The 8,695-nt window shown below is 34.9% G+C and overlaps 1 pseudogene; it reads left to right on the forward strand.

Moving 5' to 3' along the window:
- The first annotated feature begins 681 nt into the window (after nucleotides 1-681).
- LOC109082743 lies at nucleotides 682-8,086 on the forward strand (annotated as a pseudogene).
- The last annotated feature ends 609 nt before the right edge of the window (nucleotides 8,087-8,695 follow it).

The raw sequence follows: 8,695 nt of genomic DNA on the forward strand, positions 1-8,695 counted from the left end.
CTTTTTTGCCTGTGTGGGATTTAGGTGTAAGATAAGGATTCGTTGTGGGTTTTGGAGACAGGAACCAATCAGACAGCAGTCTTCTTCCTCTGTGTATGAACCATAAAAAAGAGGGGAGTCATAATCAGGCTTTTTGAAGAGTCAAGCATTTGTTTTGCTGCAGAGAGCTACAGAGTACTTGGATGTGACTAACTTCATAGAGGGTGAGGTTTTTCAGCAGTTCAAACTTTACATATACTTTACATTTACTGTTTCATAAAAGTATGGCTTGTCAGTCAATGCTGATGGCTAGATTTGAAATGCTTATATATATAATATTTTTTTAATGTTGTACTTCATGACATCTTTCATTTAACTTGGTTTGGAAATGTGAGGCTAATCTGATTACAATATAAAAAACAGGCAAAAATGCATAATCAAATTATAATGCATATTTTTTTTTAAGTAAAAAAAATATATATCTTTTTTTGTAGAAACTAGCTTATATGATCTTAAGTGTGCTGATGCCCAGGTCAGTATACTTCTTTACATCTGCATCTGACTTGCAGTCCTTATTAGCCAAGCTTCATTCAGCTGGCAATATTGGAATGTGGACAGTGAGAACAGGTTAATAATTAATAACAACTATATGTGCATATATATGTGTTTTATTCTGTTCTGTCTTCATGTTTTGTCAGGTGTGCAGTAGTACTGGTTGATTTCAGGAACAATGGCAGTCTGGCCTCTTTGTCTGTCTTTCTTTCTGCTCCTTTGCTCTGGATGCTTCAGGATTTAATTGTTGTGAAGTGTATGTGGCCCAGTTTTCTATCTATGCAGTTTAGCTCAAATCCCACTGACTGCTAGCTTGGACTTGGACATAAAATTGTAATCTGATCATTTACATTTTTTTATATATACATATATATTGTTATTCTTTGATTATTTCAGAGGCAGAACCTCTTACTGGCACAGGCGAAGGTGAGATATTTTAGTGTGTTACATTTGTTCGTCTAGTTGTAGTGACAAAAGTCGGGTCGTCGCTGGTGGGGTGAAAGGTGGTGATGACTCTAGGGGCCCACGGCTGTGGACAGCGTGCAAACACTGAACTGAGCTCTCCATCTGCACCTGAGTTGAACAAAAAACTATAACATTCAAACACAAAAAAGATGGGTGAAAAGTTTAATCCAGCATCGGTGAACTGTGTTCTGTGCACACAGAGAGCCACGTCTCAAGCCTTCAACCCAAATTGAGATTTTGTCTCTTCCTGCTTTTTGAATGGACAAATGCATAAATATTATGTTGTAGGACCCCCCCCGTCTTGGCGGTCGGTTTATCTCTTAAAGTGAATGGAAACAGTTGAGAAAGAAATCGGATGCATGGTCTCTTAAAGTGACTGTGCCTAATTTACCAGCTGCTGTGATGTCTTTATGTTAATCCAAGAAAATCTAATGAGAGAAATCACTCACTACTGCCCTTCACTAAATTACTTTGTCCTTTTAACAAGAATTCAACAAACTCTTTTTAATTATACAGTGAAGACTAATGCAATGCTTATTTTACATTTGATTATTTAGTCCCTGTACCTAGACAATTACAAACTTAAACATTGTTTTAACTTGTAATCTTTGTTCTGTTTAATTTCTTTGTGCTAATTACACAATTTTTTTAACAAGGAACCTGTACCCTGGTCAGACACGGTGCGTATACATACAAATATCAATTGATTCTCAGCTTAATGAAAACACTAAAGGTTTAAGGCAGCAATATACTAACCTATCTTTCTTACAGAAACCTGTGAAAGTGGAAGTGGATGGTCTGCATATAATGGTAGATGCTTCCGCAGTTTTTTAACTAATCGAATTCCTGGATTGATGCAGAGGTATGAGATGCCATCTTATCATAGGGATTCCTTCATTTCTAAGTCTTGAAATTTTCAGTTAGTTAACAATAGGTTTTATGTCCTATTCTCTTTAGAAACAGTGTTTTTGGGGCTACGATGGAACCCTGGCCTCTGTACACAGTTATGAGGAGTACACCTTCATACAGAACCCGTGATAAATCTTCAAACTAATGTTTTCAACTTTCGACCTGGTTAGGAGGCTATGACGCTGTTAAAGTATGTTTGTTTTACATTTGTTTAGCGTCCATGTCAATGGCCATTCTTTTTCTTTTGTGTATTGTAGTTGTTTTTGAGTTATGTCATAGTATTAAAGTAAGATTAGGATACAGCTGATATGTTTGTCATGTTAGTTATACTGGTTTCTATAGAGAAACACAAACATGTTTTAGATGCATAAACATTATGTACCTGTGATCCAAATGGTTCGTGTGAACATGTTTTTTTTTTTTTTTTGATTTTATTTAATGCCATGAAGGTGTTGTGTGGTGGATAGTGTGTTTTATTTTTTTTTTTGTTCACAGGAGGGAACATGGCTCTGGAGTGATGGATCAAAACTGAATATAGAGATATGGGCTCCTGAACAACCTGACAATTACAACGACGGAAACGAAGAACTGGTCTTGTGATAACCGGAAAGGAGAACTGTCTTGGGTTTTTATGAATTTTGTTTGTTTTTTTTATTTTTTTTTCTTCTTGTAAATCCCTGGTAGTCTCAATTCAAATAACCAGCCGAAATGTAGAACTGAATTTTTAACTTCACCTAATGTTTATGAAATGCTAATGGGATAGAATTGGCTGTATTACCTTAACAATCATTACATTTTATCAGGATACTTATACTGTAACAATAATAGATTTTTTCCCTTCCTGCTATAGCCTCGAACAACTGGAATGACAACCCCTGTTATGATAAAAAGCCTTTTGTGTGTGTGAAGAAATTTCCCTTCCTGTTTAAGTTTAATGTAAAATTGTTTTTTTTTTGAATGGTCTTATTGTCTTGCATTAAAGGAATAGTTGACCAAAAAATTACCATATTTAAAACATCGCTTACCCTCAATCGATCCAAGATAAAGATCAGAACGGATCTGAAGAAATATAACTTTACATCATTTGCTTATTGATGGAGATTCTCCGCAGTGAATGGGTGCCATCAGAATGAAACTCAAACAGCTGATCATGAAGATGTCACAATAATCCACACGACTCCAGTCCATCATTTAATGTCTTTTGAAAGTGAAAGGCTGCAAGTTTTGTAATCAATTTTTCATTCTTGGTCAACTGCTCCTTTAACTAATTCTCTCTGATTTCTTTACTAATGTGCAAGTAGAACTCAATAAATATCAAGCAGTGCATTTAATTGTTTCTGTGGGGTTCTGTCTCATTCCACGTATCGGATGTGCATTTTATGAATGAAATTCCTGAAGATTTTCGGTAAACTTTGGATCTGCATGAATAAAATTCAGCATCAGAGCTGCTTTGCTTTTGTCATGCCATTGTGTTATTATAGGAAATAAATAGAAACATTTGCTAATCGAGTTGTTATAAAACAAACTGTAAAATAGTTCAATGAGGAGTGTGCCAAAGAAAGATGGTTTTTGTCAAAATGTCTATTTCATGAAATTACAAAACTTATATAAAACAGCAGCAATACAAATACAAAATTCTTTATACAGTAACCTGTGATGGTGATTGGTCCACATTAAGGAAATGCTTTCATTTTTTTAACACCCCAAAACTGGACTGGTATGAGATGGCAGCTTCGAATGTTGTTTCCTTCATCTTGGGGAATTTCTCGAATGTATGAGTTGCAGTTAACTGTAGTCCTTATGTCTTTTTCTTGGAAAATGTCTTTGGAAAGTAGTACTTCAATAGCACTCCTATTTGGAGAAAAATAAATAAATATACATATACACATACATACATATATATATATATATATATATATATATATATACTTATATGATATGGGTAGTTCACAAAAAAAAAAATTAATCTAATTAATTAGAGGCTTTGTAATTAATTAATCGAAATTAATCGCATTTTTAATCGCATATAAATATTTGACCTGAGAACAGTGAGAAGTAATTTTTTTTTCACATGGATTTATAGTATACCATTGAATAATGACTGAATACATAAGCTTAAGCAACAAAATATTGTTTTTATTTTTGTTCAACCAAGTCTAGCAGACCAGTGCAATTTTTGCCATTAAGTGTAGCAATAGCACTTATTTAGAAAACAATTTAGAAATAGTACATTTCAGAAATTCATGTAGCTTATAGGTGCTGGAACCTTCTGTAAATTGTCTTTTAAGTAAAACACAATACTGTCAAGTACATTCAGAACATTGGAAACCCTGACTATTAGAACAAACATCTCTCTGTTGCTTCAGAGGCCATAACACTACTAAGTCTAACTCTCAATAACCTTGGCCAAAACAATAAATATATATGTAATATATGTTTTGCGTTAAGGTGATACGAGGCTCGATGTGCTGCGGTGATATGCGAATTCCTTGTTGCATAGCTTGCACACAACCATGCGACGCATCCATCCGTTCGTTTTTTATAACAAAATTTCCCCTCCAAGGGGCCAACCAAAGCGGTCTCGTCTGCTTCATGTCCACTGTGGTTTGTTGTTGTCTGAAGTCATGAACGCTAGTTGGTGCTCCAGTATAATCGGTGTGCCGAAACTCATCCAGTGAGAAACGTTCCGCGGTGCAAAAATAAGTTATTAAAAATGTGGAAATGTTTTTGTGTAATTAATTAATCTTAATTAACGTGTTTATTTTTTGTGTAATTAATTAATCTCAATTTACGCGTTAAAGTCCCGGCCCTAATATATATATATAATCACTGTTAAAAAAAGGATAACGCTTAAGATGTTTGGGGGTCAGATTGACCAACCAAAAAAAAGAAAAAAAAAAAAACTTTTAAAAGAGCGATTGCATAAGGAAATATACATTTTTTATATAGAAACCATATATAATTTTTTTATTTACTTCTCAGCTATACATTTATGCTGTGTTTTTGTGGAAATGTTGACGAATTTTACCTATTTACTGCACAATTACATAAATTGGCACATGAAATATGATTTTTTTAAAGAAAAAGTCACTTAAATGATGATCTTTTTGGGCATTGCTCTATGTGTGAGGGATAGAATACTGCCATCTGGAGGTTAGTCGAAAAACTTTTTTTCTTATAGTTAAGGAATTAAAGTGCAATGACCACATGTATCCAATAGAGGTCCCACTGTATTGAGTACAAACTGGGCTACAGTAATATGTAAATAGCATGTATGTACATGATTGTGTTTTGGAGAAAACAACGTTTATGCGTGGTTATTGAAAAACTACAATTTTGAAGTAACTGAAATAAGGTCATAAAACACATACAGAACATTTCTTCACAAGTATGGGCGGCGCTAAGGAGGGGCTAGCAGGTGCTTCAGCACCCCCAAGAAAGACAAAAGCACCCCCACAGATTTTTTTCCTGGAATCAATTATATACACATGCTGTAGCCTTTTGTATTTAATAATTAAGATGATAATAAAAAGAAACAAAACAAACCAACAAAACCATTTGACTCCTTACGCATGCATAACTCGCGCAAGATGCGATTTGCAGCTGTTGCGTTTTTTTCGTAATTTCATTATAGCATTATTAAAAAAAGGGGGGGGGGGGGGCGCTTTCCTTGTGCTAAGTAGGCCTGCCCCTGACTAAAGATTTTTCTAGTCGCATGTTATTAAATTAATATACTAATAAACAAAGTCATTTTTTAATATATAGGCAGGCCGCGCTCAAGCTCGCACATAAAGCAATTGCCTCAAAGCACAGGCAAAGTGATTATGAATGTGTCAGGGGAAAAGACATTTTAATTATTTATTAATAAACATTGCTTCCTGAGTCAGTGTAGGGTGCAAAGATGAAGTTGCTGAATGCCGTCACTGACTCGCCATCTCCACAGAAACGCACCCTGTAATAGAAATAAATGCACCTTTTCATACTACAAAATTTTAAAAAAAATATTACAAAATCGAGTGGGTGAGTTTTTCCCTTGTATTTATTTTATTATTCATAAATAAAATATTAATAACCCGTTTTGGTTATATTTCCTATTAATTGCAGGAGTCCAGACCCTGTGACCATTTTTTCTGCCTGTGTGACAAAATTTTGTGAGCGCGGTCGCACTGTTGCGACTACCGTGTTGTTCCACTCATAGCACTTCCATTTCTGTTACATTAAGCAGAGAATCTGAACATGTTGGTATTCTTGTGGGGGAAGAAAAAAAAGAATTTTTTCACACACACCTTTGCGGTTTACCTCCTCACGTTATGCTATGGAGGGCTCTCTTTTATTAACATTATTTGATTCCTCAGTGTTTGCTAAACATTCTGTTATTTATTTTGTCGGTATATAATACAGCATGTTGGCCAAGCCTCATCTTAATAGTTTTTTGTTAATAAACATTTTGTAAGCTAGTTTGTCAAATGTAGCTTACCATTTTATTGTCATGCTTTTTAATTAAAAATAACAACGGATCCATCTTTTGTTTTAGTCTTCAAAAGTGAAGGTTTATAGATGCAAGCAAAACAGAACCGTTATCTTTTATTGTAAAACGTGAATTGTAAAATGTGGCAAGATCGCAAAATCGAAAGTGAAAGCATCTGCCTGACTTATAACACAGAAGAATGTGAGATCTGGTTCTTGTGGCTTTGAAATTTTGATTTTGTATGATGTGAAAATCATCTTGTTACTCACTCACAGTAAAAACAATAGATTAATTTAAATAAGACATTTTTTGCTTCAAAAGGGCATATGCGAGTAGGCGTGATTGACCATCAATATAAGTTTGATTCACACCTGAGAAGACACAGACCCACATAATGAGCTGCATAATGACCTTTCAGCCAGGTGTGTGACTGAGAGGGAAGAGTTACAAGAAAGAATGTGAGGACAAAATAAATGTATATAATTTAATGTTTGTAGTTTATTTAGAATATATTTAATTATCCCACAACATAATTTTATACTCACTGTTGTGAGTACAGTTAAACAGGTTTATTAGGAACAATCAAAGCTGACTTTCAAACTGAATTTTTAGCATCATTACTCCAGTCACAATGATCCTTCAGAAATCATTCTAATATTCTGATTTGCAACTCAAAAAACCTTTATTGTTATTAATTAATTAATTAATTGAAAGAACAGTATCGTTTGTAACATGATTATTGTATTTATCATCACTTGTGTGCTAAATAAAAGTTTATATATATATATATATAGACACACACACACACACACACAGACTCCCAGCTTTTGAATGGTATAGTGTATATTGTTACACTTGGAGTAAGACTGGAGTAATGATGCTGAAAATTTAGCTTTGATCACAGGAATAAATTCAAATTTTAAAATATATTTAAATAGAAAGCAGTTATTTTGAATACTAAAAATATTTCACAATATTCCTGCTTTAGCAAATGCAACTTTATGTATTTTGGATCAAAAAAGAAAGAAAGAAAGAAAGAAAAGCAGGCTTGGTGAGCAGAAGTTACATTCTTTACAAAAACATGAAAATTCTTACTGTTCAAAAGCTTTTGACTGGTATTTGTGTCATGCTGAAATATATATAATGAACGTCACATACCTAGCATTTCCAAAACGTATATGTGTTATGTGCTCTGAAGGACATACGTTCTTGAAGAGACGTTGAAGAGATGGGAGTGTGTGCCTCGCTTGGTCTTAGCTGTGTTCCAGGTTCCTGAGTGGGCTGCTTATTTGCATTGGCTTGCTTTGCATAAGGTTTTTTTGCACTGTTATTGTCACATCTGAAATAAAAAAGCAAGCATGCTGTTTATACAACCTACATTATTAACATTATTGTGATGGTCACTGATACTAGTAGTAATTTATAGGGGGAAAAAACAATTACAACATAGCACATTTATTATCAGTGATATTTACAGTTTACTTGATACATTTATACCTCAGACGATCACAAACACCAATGAATACATCAGAGCACATATTCATGAACAGAAGCTTAGAAACATTCATAAACACAAGCATGCTTTGTATGTAGGTGTATGTCTGGTGCAGAAGAATGATGCGGCGCAATGGATTCTCATTACGACGCAGAACAAGTCTCACCCAGCGCTTGCCCTCTGACTTCACGGAGAAACTGCTGTCTTTTCAGCACTAAGGATAAAACACTCATATCCCCTGGATCAGATGGGTAATGCAGACCAAACACCTGTTTTTTTGACATGCCAACATCTGCCACTATACAATAAAAAAGGCTAGAAATCAGTCATTGTGAAATCTACTGGAAATGAGAAGAGCCGAGTGACCATCATGCTAGCGTGTCTCGCGGACGGGACCAAACTTCCCCCGTACATGATTTTAAAGCGCAAGACGGTACCCAAAGAGTGAATACCCGCTGGAATTATCGTTCGTGCTCAGAAAAAGGGCTGGATGGAGACTGGCTTGAAGTGGTTTGGGGCAGACGAAGTGGGGCACTCAGAAATAAGAGGAACATGCTAATTTTGGATGCTTTCCGTGGACATCTGACTTTGGCGGTCAAAAAGCAACTGCATGCAATGAATGGTGACCTCGTCATCATACCAGGAGGGATGACAAGTCAGCTACAGGTGTTGGATGTTGTAGTTATTTGCTATTTGCAGTCGATATCTGTGATCAGCTTTTAATTAGAAATATTGCCTAAATTTAATTATCATGTGAAACTGGAATCAGATTGAACACGGAGCTAGAATAAAATTTTAACTAAATCCTGATAAATTCAGAAGCACAA

Source organism: Cyprinus carpio, chromosome A15 (assembly GCF_018340385.1).
Source record: "Cyprinus carpio isolate SPL01 chromosome A15, ASM1834038v1, whole genome shotgun sequence".
Lineage (NCBI taxonomy): Eukaryota > Metazoa > Chordata > Actinopteri > Cypriniformes > Cyprinidae > Cyprinus > Cyprinus carpio.